This window comes from Amphiprion ocellaris, chromosome 19, assembly GCF_022539595.1.
Source record: "Amphiprion ocellaris isolate individual 3 ecotype Okinawa chromosome 19, ASM2253959v1, whole genome shotgun sequence".
Classification (NCBI taxonomy): Eukaryota; Metazoa; Chordata; class Actinopteri; family Pomacentridae; genus Amphiprion; species Amphiprion ocellaris.
Genome location: NC_072784.1, coordinates 32,509,342 through 32,524,503, shown reverse-complemented (window position 1 = coordinate 32,524,503; position 15,162 = coordinate 32,509,342). Strand labels below are relative to the sequence as shown.

The following is a 15,162-nucleotide window of genomic DNA, read 5'->3' as shown; positions in this document are numbered from 1 at the left end:
CCTGCAGCATGTGTCCCGGCAGTACAAGTCTATCAGCTACAGGAGAGCATGGCGATAAGACGGAGGGAGTCTGGTGTAGAAGGCAGGTAATGCAGCATGAACTGTCACAGATAGAGTTACATGTGGGACCAAAACAGGCCATTAAACTCCCAAAGATCAGCCGTCCTGGTGAGGACTGGTGAGAAAAACAGAAAAACAGAAAGCAGAGAGCTCCGGCTGAACTGTTTGTTGTGACATTAGACTGGAATCAACACGGAAAACAGAACATGGAACAGGACTGTGAAGGCAGATTCTTCTGCTTTCACATCTCCTGTTACATGAAGTCATCCATGTGGAAAGCAGAACCCCTCCAAGCCCCTGCTGAGGGAAACGGAGATGCAGGATTTATACTGTTTGCACACATATAAGAGTCTTCAGGTGTGTCTGAGCAGTCATGGCAGTATGATGTAATGTGCAGATCTAAAAAAAAAAAAATATTTCTTACACAAACTGAAATCTAAGCATGACAGTTTTTTACATAAGTTGCTTGATTTCCTCGTCTATACTAATCATTCATTTAGCAAGAAAATCACCTACTAAACATTTTAGCCCTTTTTTCTATACAAATATCAGTAAATGACTACACTGAGAAAAAAAACTGTTTAAAATTGTGAAAAAGGCCTTAAAAACTGTGGAATACTGTAAGTAGATAGATAGATAGATAGATAGATAGATAGATAGATAGATAGATAGATAGATAGATAGATAGATAGATAGATAGATAGATAGATAGATAGATAGATACTTTATTAGTTCTGAGGGAAATTCAAGTAAATTCAAGTAAAACTGCAAAAGGGTGAAAATAACAGCGAATGCATAATAATGATATTTTTTAGCAGTTTCAAATGCAGAAAAAGAGTAATTTTCTGGTCACATGTTATAAATGAATAAATTATGATAAATATTACTTATTGATATACACATGATTTACTGCGTTGGCCTGATTTTTGAATTTATATAATTTAATATCGTCTCTACATCAACCAAAACAGTTTAAAGAATTTATGACCATTTTCAGTCTTTCATATAATTATAGCAAATATCTGTAAAATTAAAACATTTTTGTAAGAATGAATACTGATTTTTGATGTGCACGTGCAAATGAATACTTTTTTGTGTGCTTTTACTTGTTAATTTATGTAATTTAACAAAACTGAACATTTGTAAAAGAACTGTAAATTGTTCACGTCATAGTTAAAAGCTGTTTAAAATGTGTGTTTTTAGCACTAGCTTGCTAGCTATTGTGTTCAGTCTGTATGAAAGTTACTAATAAAAGACAAAATACATAAACACTGCATTTTATATTTCTATACTAAACACAACTGCGTATTTCGCTACATATAATCCTTGTTTGTTTTTTCAAATATGTAGATTTTTAGAACTTTTTAGAAGTCAAATATCAGTGAAAACACATTATTATTTTTGCGGTGTATCTATAATCTTAAAACAGAGCGATCAGGTACGGCTCAATATTAAAGACTTATTCCTGATTGTGCACATTTATAAATGGTAGAAAGATGTGAATTCTCTCTGGTGGTGAATCCAAGAAGTGAAATCTGATTAACTGAAGAAAAAAAGGCTGATGATGAAGATGTCTCACCTAACCGGCAGATGTTTATGGCAGTTTTGGGAGAAATATTTAAAAAGATGGACAGATTTAGCAGCGTTCTCTGCTCTGAACCAGTTGACCTCCCTCAGTCTCTGGCTGAGCCAATCAGAAGGAGAAGGTGAGGACTAGGTGTAAACAGAGAATCTCTGGCCGTTTGAAGCCGACCAGGAGGTCACGTTCACATCCCCGGCCACTTCCACCCTGTTTCCTGCATTGATTGGGAATGTTTATCACATTAGGCTGAGGTCAAGGAGGGGGTCAGGGCAGAGCGGGGCGGTGAGCTGCCATCATGCAGGCTGATAATGACACTGTCCAGACTGGAACTGTTGAGCAGGATTTAGTGGATTTCACTGCTCTGTTTGTGATTAATCGGGGCTGAAGGAAGGTGGAAGGTTAGAAGAACCAGCAGATGAAGAAAAGAAACAAGAAGCTTCTACTAAGTTCTGTCCAAACAGTTCCTGACTCCCACCTGTTGCTGTCCTCAGTCCAACGTTAACCTGAAGTCCTCCAACTGCTCCCAGTAATCTGAAGCATCAGGCTGGTCTCAGATCAGCATGAAGCTTTCTTCTCCAGACACAGTCCTAGTTCAGGGCCTTTCCCTGTGACCCAGGCCTCGCCTTGGCTTAGCCCGGGGCACAAAGACATCCCTTTCATGAATGGCAGGACTGGGACCTCCCCTGCCTCCCCATTTGACCCCCTTGTTGCCCTAATTGTGTGTAATGCCAGGGCCATGCCCCACCCAACCCTAGCAGGCCCCCGGGCTTCCACAACGAGGCCCGGCGGCTACAGAGGCCAATTATTTCCTTATTGTTGACACAGACAACCTAACAGTCCCCCTCCCACATAACTCCTGTCCTCCCATCTACTCCCGTGTTCTCCCCATTTCCTCATCTTTTTCAGGACCACCTTGGTGTTTGCAAGGACTAATGCACAGTTTTTTTCACGCTGTGTTGGCAGGATCCTCTCTGCATACCAGCAGAGAGACCTATGAACAAAGCTGAGGCTCGGCCGTGACAGCAGAGTGCGAGGAGGTCGGAGGTCGCCTGCCGGGGAGACCAAGTCATTTGTTTACTTGTTGACCTAGAAGACTTTAGCAGAAAATAGTGTTGTTGTTCTTGTTAATTCTGCTTAAACTGAAAAATCTAAATCAATCATAAAAGCACAAAGAGACCAAAACTACCACAGAGTGTCTGGTGTCCTGCTGCCAGGAAGAGAGACGACAGACCAGGTGATCACAACCTGTATGGAATGAAATAACTAATATTTAGTGCACTTTCAAATAATGATTGTTGCTAAAAAAAAATGAAACAACAACAGAGTTCTAAATGTACATGATCTCTAAACCCTGTTTGAATCTGTACACTTCTGAAGCCCAGTTTACACGACAACGTTTTAGGATGAAACAGTTTTGTTGCGTCTTGGCCTCCCGTTGACACAGAAACGGTGTTTTAGACAACTGAAAACGAAAACTTTTAAATATGGCCTCCAGCCGCCGTCGCTGTGTGGACGAGTAGTCAAAGTTTTCAGAGAGAACATTGACGTCACACTCCACTTTGAGCATTACACTTTTATTCTAGTCGCCATGTGAACCAGATGACAACAGGAACAATGGCGGACTACCATGTTGGGCTCTACTGAATTTATTGAATCTCCAGCAAAACGTGCATTTGTTGCACCATTACTGCAATCAGCAAAGACGTATTCAAAACATATTCCAGATAATCAGCCCACCTCCACATTGGCTGTACTTCTTCTGGTCAGCGGTGGAATAAATAGTGGTCACGTGGGGTGTTCCTCTACAAAATTACATCACAGACTACCGGCCTGGCACATATACTACAACGTTTTCAGTCCTTCCAATGTTCCAGTGGAAACGCAGATTTTCTTCACTCAGTTTTCGTACAACGGGCTGCACAGTGGCTCAGTGGTTAGCACCGTCGCCATGCAGCTAGAAGATCCCTGGTTTGCGTCATGGACTTCCTGGGATCTTTGCATGTTCTCCCTGTACATGTGTGGGTTTTCTCCAGCTTCCTCCCACAGTCCAGAAACATGCTGAGGTTAATCAGTGATTCTAAACTGTCCGTAGGTGTGAATGTGAGTGTGATTGTTTGTCTCTGTGTGTAGCCCTGTGATAGACTGTTACCTGTCCAGGTGAACCTGTGATAGACTGTTACCTGTCCAGGTGAACCTGTGATAGACTGTTACCTGTCCAGGTGAACCTGTGATAGACTGTTACCTGTCCAGGTGAACCTGTGATAGACTGTTACCTGTCCAGGTGAACCTGTGATAGACTGTTACCTGTCCAGGTGAACCTGTGATAGACTGTTACCTGTCCAGGTGAACCTGTGATAGACTGTTACCTGTCCAGGTGAACCTGTGATAGAATGTTACCTGTCCAGGTGAACCTGTGATAGACTGTTACCTGTCCAGGTGAACCTCTGATAGACTGTTACCTGTCCAGGTGAACCTGTGATAGACTGTTACCTGTCCAGGTGAACCTGTGATAGACTGTTACCTGTCCAGGTGAACCTGTGATAGACTGTTACCTGTCCAGGTGAACCTGTGATAGACTGTTACCTGTCCAGGTGAACCTGTGATAGACTGTTACCTGTCCAGGTGAACCTCTGATAGACTGTTACCTGTCCAGGTGAACCTGTGATAGACTGTTACCTGTCCAGGTGAACCTGTGATAGACTGTTACCTGTCCAGGTGAACCTGTGATAGACTGTTACCTGTCCAGGTGAACCTGTGATAGACTGTTACCTGTCCAGGTGAACCTGTGATAGACTGTTACCTGTCCAGGTGAACCTGTGATAGAATGTTACCTGTCCAGGTGAACCTCTGATAGACTGTTACCTGTCCAGGTGAACCTCTGATAGACTGTTACCTGTCCAGGTGAACCTGTGATAGACTGTTACCTGTCCAGGTGAACCTTCACTCTAAGTCAGCTGGGACAGACTCCAGCTCCCTGTAACCCTAATGAGGATTAAGTGGTGTAGATGATGGATGGATGTCATGTAAATCCAACGAGGCAGAGGAAATTGAATTGAACTGAAATACTTTTGTGTTTTCGGGTGAAACGTTGTCGTGTAAATGGGGCCTGAGCGTGTCATGATATGTGTAGATGTAACTGCATGTCTTTGGATTCATTCATACGTATTTAAACTTCCTTCCAGGTAGGCAGCAGCGAGGTTCCACCTTCACAATTAACAGCTGCGATCACACTTTAGTCCTGTCCCTCTTCAGCATGCCTTCCTCTCTAGGCTCTGTGGCTGAGCTGGATGGTATTTGGAGCACAGTGCATTTTAACAAAGCTGCCTTTATGTGGAGCCACTGACTGTGGTTTGAAGCCATAACTACCACTGCTGTCAGACCAAGATGGAGTGTGTGTGTATGTGTGTGTGTGTGTGTGTGTGTGTGTGTGTGTGTGTGTTTGGCATTCGGTAGTAGATCTGATTTGATCTTTCTCTGTTCACAGGCCTAAAATGTTCCCTTCACTTCTCAGTGTCCACACAAAATCCAGTAGGTGACAGTTATTGTTCTGCAGGGATACAAGTCCCACCAGGTGTGTGTGATGAGTGTGACAGCCTCATGATTTAGCACCGCAGGTCTGTGCTTTTTAACGAGTCAGAGGAGCCTCTGCAGACGGACGGATAAGTTGGACCCGTGGGAGCCATCCAGGCTCCTATAGAGGTCCCTGGGCCACCCGACTCCGCCCCAGAGACAGTTCTGCGACCGGGGTGTCGGTCCAGGGTGGTGTGGGGTGGGTCGGTCTGCGGTGTGACGAATGGGACACCTGAGCCAAACTGTAACACCGCCAGCGTGGTGGGTCCCCCTAATCACTCTGGCTGCCCAACTTCCAGCTTCGGGTTTCAGATTCCAGGGGGTGTGATGGTGGAGCTCCGGCCCAGTGGGGCTGAGGTGTCTGGTTTGCTTTAACAACAAACATTTACAGACACTCCTGCACATACCACTCAGAGCTCTGCAATACTCAAACGCAAACTCAAAAACAGACAGATGAGCAAATTAACACATTCCTTCACACAACACACGTCTCAGGATCAAAGTTTACTAGTCTAGGTCTCGCCCAGCAGATGGTAGATAACTGGAATTTTCTGAAATCTGATCACTTATATGCTAGTCAATGCCCTCTCAATAAAGTGAAATGTATAATATGCCAGCTGTTCCTCCCCATTCAACGTTCTGTCCAGGCCACTTTAAAGCTCCCACGCAATAACAAGTTTTAGGAAGTTGTATTATTAGTCCCTTACGCACACAGTGTTCTCATGATCAAATAAACTTTGGCAGAATATGAAATAACCTGTGAATAAACACTTCTCTAAATTTGTCATTGACAGTTAAAGTTGGCCTACTTTGTGGTTTAACGGGGGGTTCGAATATAAGAGAGCAAAACCCGATGCTCGGTGATACACTGCTCTGTTGACATGGCAGACTATCAGTTTACCATGTTAATTGAACATCTAATAGCGAGCGCTGAGCAGATGGCCTGAGGTGAAACATGTCCTCCGGCCCCCTCTCTTTGGGTTTTATTTCTGGATCAGCTGGAGGAGGTGGGGTGGGACGGGGGCAGAGGATGATCTGCATGCCCAGGACTGAAGCCTCCCTATTTGGGCACATGAGACCCACTCCTCCCCTCATCTTTGCCGACATCCACCACGGCCAAATTTAGGTGAGGGGAAAACGACGCAGAGAGATATTTCAGTAAACTGTGTGTCAATAGTGAAGCGTGCCAAACCAAACTCCCTTTGCACTTGTTTCTCTACTTAATCGCTCATCTAAACAAGCTTGAGGGTTGGTGGGAAAGGAGGAAGAAGGGCAAGGGGGCGGGAGGTGGAAAGGTGAGGAGGCAAGGAAGGGGGAGTGGATGGGGTCTGCCAAAATAAATGCATGAATGCTGTCTTTGACTGACTGGCATCTTTGAAGTGAGCTATAATTGCAGGCCTCTTGTCCAGCGGTGGAGCCTGTGGCAAGCCGGGCCTCGGCCAAACTGAGATGTTTGGCTGCAGCTCAGAGGAAACGTCATGGCTCAACAATAAACAATATCAAGAGGCTTCGATTCAGCCTGATGTCGTGTCACGCTTTAGTGGAGCTGCACAGACAGAAATCAGTCACTGCTTTGTTCGTTTGCTGGAACTCTGAGAAATGCAGCCGTTTGTGACTCGACATGCAGAACCCTGACAGGACCAGAGAGATGAAGATGATGATGAGGATTCTCACAAAGCTCCTTTCACAGCAGCACACATCCAGCCATTAGGTAACACTCAGAACAGCTCTACCTGTGTGTACTGCTGCTATAAGCATGTGTTTATGTGTTCTTGCATGTACGTGTGCACGGCTGCATATACATCAGGGGCGAAGCCGGGGTCCTGAGACATGGGAGCCGGACGCCGTGGGTAAAACGCTCTCTGACCACGATGATGTTTTTCCACTGGGGGAAGTGTGACAGGGTTACATGGGCCGTGATTAATACTCAGCTCCTTGATGTCTTATTTAGAAAATAAACCCACCCAACCCAGTGATTATTAGACCCAACTCCCTGAAGAATACCCTACACAATGCACCTTTCAGTTGCTCATTTTAAACACATTTCTTATGCCAAGGGTGTGTTGTCTGGGTTTTTTTTAATGTTCCACTGCAGCACTTGTGAAAAGGGGAAAACCCAGCTTGGTATTGCCTTACAATACCTCTCGGTGTGTGCCTCTGCAACTTTGTGCTACTTTTTTAAAACTGGAAAAGTAAACGCAGGAGGGATCAGTTGGGTGTCCCAGGAGCAGAGCTCTGCTTGTCAAGGCAGGGCTTAAAATGGCTGCTCGGTGTTTCTCATCGTTTGTTTCATTTCCCAGCGACGAGGATCCTCGACAGCTCAGCTCTGTGATGAGGAGACGGAACAGCGGATCACCTTCAAGCAGCTATTTGATGTTTGCCTGAATTCAGGCACTGAGCCAAACTCACATTCCAGGTCCCACAGATGCCGAGTCCCTTTTTAACTCGCAAGTCTTTTCATGGCCATGCAAACTTTTAATCAGTCTGTTTTAATAAGTGCTGCATCTACACTTTTAGGTATATTTTATGGTCTGGGCCTGGGCCTGGGCCTGGGCCTGGGTCTGGCTCTGGGCCCGGGCCTGGCTCTGGGCCTGGCTCTGGGCCTGGCTCTGGGCCTGGGCCTGGGCCTGGCTCTGGGCCTGGGCCTGGGGCTGGGTCTGGCTCTGGGCCTGGGCCTGGGCCTGGGCCTGGGCCTGGCTCTGGGCCCGGGCCTGGCTCTGGGCCTGGGCCTGGCTCTGGGCCTGGCTCTGGGCCTGGCTCTGGGCCTGGGCCTGGCTCTGGGCCTGGGCCTGGGGCTGGGTCTGGCTCTGGGCCTGGGCCTGGGCCTGGGCCTGGGCCTGGGCCTGGGCCTGGGCCTGGCTCTGGGCCCGGGCCTGGCTCTGGGCCTGGGCCTGGCTCTGGGCCTGGCTCTGGGCCTGGCTCTGGGCCCGGGCCTGGCTCTGGGCCTGGGCCTGGCTCTGGGCCTGGCTCTGGGCCTGGCTCTGGGCCTGGGCCTGGGCCTGGGCCTGGGCCTGGGCCTGGGCCTGGGCCTGGGGCTGGGTCTGGCTCTGGGCCTGGGCCTGGGGCTGGGTCTGGCTCTGGGCCCGGGCCTGGCTCTGGGCCCGGGCCTGGCTCTGGGCCCGGGCCTGGCTCTGGGCCTGGCTCTGGGCCCGGGCCTTGCTCTGGGCCTGGGCCTGGGCCTGGGGCTGGGTCTGGCTCTGGGCCCGGGCCTGGCTCTGGGCCTGGCTCTGGGCCTGGCTCTGGGCCTGGGCCTGGGCCTGGGCCTGGCTCTGGGCCTGGCTCTGGGCCTGGCTCTGGGCCTGGGCCTGGGCCTGGGCCTGGGCCTGGGGCTGGGTCTGGCTCTGGGCCCGGGCCTGGCTCTGGGCCTGGCTCTGGGCCTGGCTCTGGGCCTGGGCCTGGGCCTGGGCCTGGGGCTGGGTCTGGCTCTGGGCCCGGGCCTGGCTCTGGGCCTGGCTCTGGGCCTGGCTCTGGGCCTGGCTCTGGGCCTGGCTCTGGGCCTGGGCCTGGGCCTGGGCCTGGCTCTGGGTCTGGGCCTGGGCCTGGGTCCGGGTCCAGGTCTGGGTTGCTCTCTGCAGAATCTTTCTTCTGTTTTTATCCAACAAAATCTGAGTTTTCGCTCACATTCAGGTGTTGCACACAAAACACACACCTGCATTAATGGCAACACACACACATACACACACATGAACTGTGAGTTCCTGAGGTTGGTGCCACAGAGTGAAGCTGAACTAGATCTGGATTATGAGTTTATAGCAGGAGCTAGCTGAAGGGGGAAGCGATGAATCACGTTTTAAACATGCGTGCTCCGGCATTAGATGGATTGTCGGCAGCTGAGCAACCACAGATCCAGCACTTATTCATTTAAGCCACATTTACTCTCCTCTCACTGGGGATATCAACTGAAGTGTTAAAATAAACATCAAGATGTTGCTTCTGTAAACTCTATTTGTGCAAAACTCTTTTTAGTCCTTTTCATTTTCATTTGTTTCAGGGGGATGACTGGCTTCTTTCCCTGTTATGGCTACAAGCCCAGAAAGCTAGAACATGATGATGTAATTAGCTGCTCTCATCCACATTTAGCTTCAATATATTGGTAAAGGCGTTGTTTGGAAGCGTATGATGGCCTCTTTCAAACCTGCGAGACATTTTACAGAAACTGATCTTTCGGTCTCAGTGCTTCTGTGTCATCCAAAAGATTAGAGATTAGGAAAGCAAATACACAAAAAGTGGTTGAAGTGGATTTTATTGAGTGAACTGCATCCAGAAGGTGAGGAGACACCTGTTCTGTTTACATCAGAGCAGAACAGTTCATACAGAAATTATTTACTCTTTACTTGACCTGTATAATAACTCATACTCATCAACAATTCTGTAGTTGTGAAGTCATAGCGAGTTGGTCTGATGGTGGAACAAAGAGAGGCAAATGCCCCTTCTCAGGCCCGTCCCTCCCCTTATCACCTTCCTACTGACTCAGATGGAGGTTCTGAAATTACAGCAGCACCGGCTCCAAATCCCCCTCCATTCTCCACACATGCCAGACAGAGGGGAGGAAAGAATAACAGGCTTTACCACCTCAGGTCTGCCCAGACGAAGGCTCAGCCCCACCAACAGATAACCATTACAGCCCATAAAGACACAGAGGAAAGGAGGGAAACGTAGAGGCATGGAAACAAAGGCAGCGGGGGGAGAGAGAGGAGTGATACTGAGTGCTGAGTTCAAGGTGGGAAGACAGAAAGGAGGAACTGCAGACACAAGAAAACGATGCAAAACAGAAGTGGGAATCTGAAAATGAAAACTGGTTGAAAAGTTTGAAAAGACCAGAAAAAAGAAAAGAGTTAGCAAAGAGGGATGGGGCTGAATAACACATCAAGTCAAAAAAAGAGAGGAATACGATGACAGAAGACAGACCTGGACCTGATCCAAGTCAAATGAAAAACACACACTTAAGCTGCATGCTGATCCCACACACCTAGCGCTGCTCCAGGCCTCTTTCATCTCCAGCTCACATGAAAACTGTGCAGGTAATAAAAATGTGGAGGGGTAGTTCCCCAAGTCGTCCTCAGCCTGCAGACAGCGTGCAGACAGATATAAAGCCTGCGTGTGCGGAACAAAGATGTCATACCTGGATGAAAAGCGAGTGGAGACAAGATGAGAGGAAAATGGAAAAAAAAAAATAAAGTGAAGCATGTAGAAGCCATGACAGCAGAACATTAGGAAACCCCAGGGTCTGCCCAAGATTAAGGAGAACATCAACCCGTCCTGATCGGCAGGAAAACAATGCTTTAAATTTAAAGAAGAAAAGATAAATTACATTGTAAATGAGGGCCTGCTTACAGTATGAGCACACCATGGGACCTAATCTGTTATATATACCCCTAAATAATGTAAATATAATCTAAACATTCATTCCTGATCAGGCTCAAATGCTGACATGTCATACCATCTCAGTTTTTCTTTGTACAAATGAAATGAATTAAAGTGTTTATTAATGTTCTACAATATAATCTGCAGTATATCATTTATTCTGAAATAGAAAAAATTAACTAAAAGCCCTGCATGGAAATTTGTTTGTGCAAAGAAATAATGAACCAATGAGGCAGAATGAAATGTTTATTAGTGCACAGCAATGTAGTTTATACTGCAATAAACAAAATCATTTAAGGTCCTGCATTTAAATGTCCCTAAACCTACACTACCAGTCAAAGGTTTTAGAATGCCCAGATTTTTCCATTTTTTAATTGAAATTCAAGTAGTTTAAGTCCAATGAATAGCTTGAAATGGTCCAAAGGTCAGTATCAGAGGTTAAATAAAAGGTAAGGTTACCCAAAAATGAACAATAATGTACATTTCAGAATTCTACAAAAAGGCCTTTTTCAGGGAACAGAAATGGGTTAACAACTTAAAGCTGTTCTGCAGCAATGGAGGTTGATCAAACCTTGAAAGTTGGAGCTACCAAATCCTACAGGAGTCCCAACTTTTCTAGATTCCTTCCAACCCCCTCTGTCTGCATAAAGTAGTGATGGAACACACTGTGGAACCCTCCAGAGCATTATTAGAACAGGAAGTACTGCAGAAAGTAGTGAGTTGCTGTAAAAATGGAGAGGAAAAGACAGTTAACAATAGAAGAGAGACAGCCCATCATCACACTTACAATGTAGGTCTTTCCTACAGAGAAACTGTGAAGAAAGTCCAGGTGTCAGTGAATCCAGTTTACTTCTCCATCAAAAGGCTCAGAAACTGAAGGAAACTCTGACAAGAAGAGATCTGGAAGATCCAAAGCTACAACAGAACCAGAAGACCAGTTTGTGAGAGTCAACAGCTTGGTGATAGGAGCTCACAGGAGAACAGCTTCAATCATCTTCATAGTGGTCATAGGAAGAAGTCTCAGTTTAACTGTGGAGAGAAGACTTGGAGCTGCAGGTTTGACAGGTGGAGCTGCAGCAGAAAGCTGTTGGTAAGACGTCAGAATGAGAAAAAGAGGCTTCCTGGACCATGAAACACCACCAATGGACTACTGAAGACTGGAAGAAGGTGTTATGGACTGATGGATCAACATTTGAAATCTTTGGTTTATCAGCAGGATTTTTGTAGCCGTCCAGTAGGAGAAAGGACGGTTCCTCAGGGTGGAACATCAACTGTCAAACATGGAGGAGGAAGCGTGATGGTCTGGGGATGTTCTGATGGATCCAGGGTTGGTTCTTGTACAGAGAGAGAGGAACCCTGAACTTGAACAGCTACCACAGCATTCTGCAGCTCCATGCAGAACCCTCTGGTATGTTCTAGTTGGTCAGAGGTTCATCCTACAGCAGATAATGAGCCAGAACATCAGTCCAAGCTCTACAGAACTACCTGAGGAACAAAGAACCAGATGGTTGAGAACATGGAGTGGCAGCACAGTCTCCAGACTTAAACCCCATGGAGCTGGTTTGGATGAACTGGACAGAAGAGTGAAAGCAAAGAACCTACAAGAACCACACATTTATGGGAACTTCTGCTGCAGAGCTGGAAGAACTTTCTGAAGAATATTTGATTTCCATTGAGGAAAGAATGAGTGTGTTCAGCTGTTAGATCTACCAAAGGAGGTACTTTGATGAGTTGAAAGTTTAGAATACATTTTGGTTTCTTTCATTTGTTAATTTGTTCTAGATTTTCATTTCAGAGTACAATGAGACGTTAACATGCAGAATTTACAATGAAACACTGGGAGTTCTAAAACTTTGACCGTTAGTGTACGTCAGTGCAAAATGTGAATCAAAGTATTCAGTGCAGAAAAATTGCTGCATCATTTTACTGCTTCAGCTGGTTAAGGTTAAGATAATTTTAATGACAAATGTTATTTATAACAAGGCATGAGATTTTATGAGCCTATTTTTTGTGGAAAACCTTCATCTGTAACATTGACCTCTAAAGAAAGTAGTGGAGTTTGAAGTAGCAGAAAGAGTTTTTCCACACACACCAGGACAAAGATACCTTTTAGCTTCTCTTCTACTGTTATCGTAAAAACAACTTGGATGTCATTTCTGAAGCATGATGCACTACCTACATTCATCTATAAAAGACTGATGTAACGTCTGCTGCAGCACTTTGTGATGACAAAAAGAAAGAGCACGAGACGGTAACCATGAGCTGAAAGGTGGCCAGAGGCTGTAGCGTGAGCCCAGAGATGTGTTTTGCTGATGCTATCTGCACGGCTGTAAACAATTCTGACTCAGAACACAGCGGCCACGGCAGCAGGACACGCTGAACGCTGCAAACCAAAACACACTGCAACCCTGAAAACACTGGAAGATGCACACATCTCCATTGGTCTTCAGTACTCAGAGCTGCATGTTTTTTCTGAATTTGTCAGCATTTATTTTCTCTCTCTTTGCTCTTATTCTGTCTTCATCCAGATCCCCTTTCCTCAGTTTGTTGCACAATTAAGGATCTTGTCTCCAATGTGGATGTTATCACATCTATCACGTTCCCTCTTCTTCTTGTTTTTCTCCTTTTTTCAGCTTGTCTTTCTATGTCCGTCGCAGCTCACTGCCGCTCCATCACACGCACTAACGTCATACCTCCGGAACGGCCATCTTTTTGGTGAAAAGAAATATGGCAGCTACACCTTTGGCCCCGTCTCATTTATCCTGAAACTGTCAGCTGAAACTCCAAACTACAGTGCACAGTACATGTAGCGTTTTAAAACTGAACACGTCTCCAGTGGGGTCCGGAGTCTGCCTCAGCAGGTATGTGTTTGTTTTATGTGATTACATTGGAAAGTGCACTGGGAACTGTCAAAGCCCTGTCATCCTGCAGCACATCCACAGCAGGCTGCATCCAGGATGGGAACACATGGAAGACGTTCTGCCAAGCCGCTCCATCAAAGGGTGGTTGTGTAAGCTTTTAGTTTATTGTAGGATTTCCTTTTTCTAATGAGCACATATTCAAAGTGAGTCATGACAGAAAAAACTCACTTTTCTGCTTAATATGTCTTGACTGTAATCTGAGGTTTTTATGATGATCTGAACAAACATGAGGGACAAAAGGGGCAACCCCTTTTTCCTATTAGCCCAGCCCTCCAGCAGATGGTTGAACCAATGACATGTTTCCACAGGTCCGCCATCTGAACTCAATCAGGGTTCAGACACAACTAATATTTCCTCCCAGACATTTGAATGAATAATTTATCGGAGTGTACTCGTCAACCCGGTCTGATTGTGTGTGTGTGCAGGCTCATCTGTGCAGGGTTTGTGTACTGCTCGATGTTGGCTAATTTTTTGGAGCAGATTAGGATGCATTTGTCTGTTTCTGCACAGTAATGACATTCCTCCCTGTGTCTGTTTTCCTCCCGTCTATTACAGACTTTGCTCAGAGCAGGTCAACAGGTTGCTTCAGTGTAGACACCAGCTTTTTCCACTTCCTTGCTCCTCAGGCTCGAGTCAAGTCCGGCAAAATTTGAAGGTGGACTGGAGGCGGTGTAACAGACCGGATTAACCCCCCAGGGGCTGGAATGACCTGTCCAAGAATACGCCTCTCCAGGCCAAAATATACCACATGTAAAACAAGATTACATCACGGATTTAGGCAACAATACAAAGAGACAGTACGTTGATGTAAGGACTGACCTTTGGAGCACAGATCAAGTCAGTCAAAGACAATACAAAGAGATATTAAACTGAAATTTGTTAAACAGAAACAACTGAAGTTAACACCAGTCAGTGTGGATGTTCTTTCATAGTGTTTTGCGTACATTTCTCTTGTTTTTCAATTCAGTTTTTCCTTTGATTTGAACTTTTTCAATTGTAATTAGCTCAACAATGTTCTAGTAATGTTCTTTCATAATGATTTGCTTGCTGAGAATACCTCTGTAAATAAATAACTTAACAATTAAGAGTTTACTATGCCTAATCTTCATGTGTCAGCAGGTTTAAATCTGGCCTGTTAGACCAGAAAAACAGAAGAAAATCCTGAGTGCTGCACATGTCTCTCATCTCTCAGAAAAGGCAAAGAAGTAGCTCCTAGTTGGGTATTTGGAGAACAACAACTGCAGTGTGGTGGAAGTATTATGTTCATGAGAGCTGAACCAGTGCTGGGTTTGGTTACGTAACAGTAGTTCCTGACTGGGAGTACTTTCAATAATCACAACACATGGAATGAATGGAGGCAGGCTGCACTAAGGCAGCAGAAGGAAAGCAACAAAGAGGAGATCATGTAATGTAGCTGGTAAAGTGATAAAAGGGGGAAGTGGGAGGCAGTGGCGGCAGGAGGAGGGGGTGTGTTCGCTTGTTCTGCTTGCGGATGTTGTAGACGGTAATGTTATACCTCCTCTGTGTTTTGACATTAGAAGACTAATGGGATAGTTTCATACCAACAAAAAGCCAGACGATTATCAAGGCTCTCTCCCAGACATAAATAAAGGACACAAAGACATCACTTTCCCATGATGACACCGGTCATATCTGTTCAGATTA

At 45.9% G+C, this 15,162-nt stretch overlaps 1 long non-coding RNA gene across 1 annotated transcript; it reads left to right on the top strand.

Annotated features, from left to right (window-relative positions):
* Positions 1-1,170: 1,170 nt before the first annotated feature.
* LOC129347521 (uncharacterized) lies at positions 1,171-14,587 on the top strand. The gene is made up of 3 exons (XR_008599655.1): positions 1,171-6,923; positions 13,210-13,437; positions 14,053-14,587. It is a non-coding gene; the product is annotated as an uncharacterized LOC129347521 (long non-coding RNA).
* The last annotated feature ends 575 nt before the right edge of the window (positions 14,588-15,162 follow it).